This window comes from Tarenaya hassleriana, unplaced genomic scaffold, assembly GCF_000463585.1.
Source record: "Tarenaya hassleriana unplaced genomic scaffold, ASM46358v1 Cleome8, whole genome shotgun sequence".
Lineage (NCBI taxonomy): Eukaryota > Viridiplantae > Streptophyta > Magnoliopsida > Brassicales > Cleomaceae > Tarenaya > Tarenaya hassleriana.
In genome coordinates, this window is record NW_010970490.1 from 2931214 (window position 1) to 2932071 (window position 858).

The following is an 858-nucleotide window of genomic DNA, read 5'->3' on the forward strand; positions in this document are numbered from 1 at the left end:
CTGATATCTTATTATATATATTCATCTCTCTCTCGCTTTAAGAACACAGAGATAGTGTTATGGGATCTAAAGCTGCAACGAATATACATATATATAGCAATAATAAATGTGTCTATATATGTATAATGGTGTAAGAATATATATGGAATCAACGGTGACACGCGTCGAATAGCCATTGCAATTATTGTTTGATCGTTCGTAGTTCAGCCTCTATCTTCTGTACAGTAATAACCCACTGAGCAATTGGCCTTGTGTATCTATCTGTCACATGTTTTGTGTGCTTGAAACCCTAAACCCCATCATGTTTTTGTTGCCTTATTCTTGTCATTATCCGCAACTTGGATGGATACACACGTTTTTTAAATTATATTTATGTGTAAAAATGCGAAAAGCTAGTACCACCTACTTGCCACACATGTATATTTTGGGAAATCATATATATATATATATATATATTATATCACAGAAATACGGACCCATTAGAAATAGTATAGCTATTACAAATCAAGAGGTCACTTGTATATGCATTTAAATGGAATGGGTAATGGTGAAATATACAATCTTATAAAGATTTTCTTTTAATAATCCGAAAAACAGCAAATATATATATATACACACACTAATACACATGGTAATTAGAAAAAAGAAAGAATGAATGATCTGGTGATAAGAAAACAAATAAAATATGCCTTTATGAAGATGGAAATTTGTTTATTGTTATTTTAATTAAAATGTAAAGTAGTGTATATATATAGTCGCATACAAATCGACTCTGATATAAAAATATAATGGGTATGCTTTTAAAAATTGAAAAATCGAATTTGGATGGAATAAAAAAATTAAAAAATAGATTTTTTT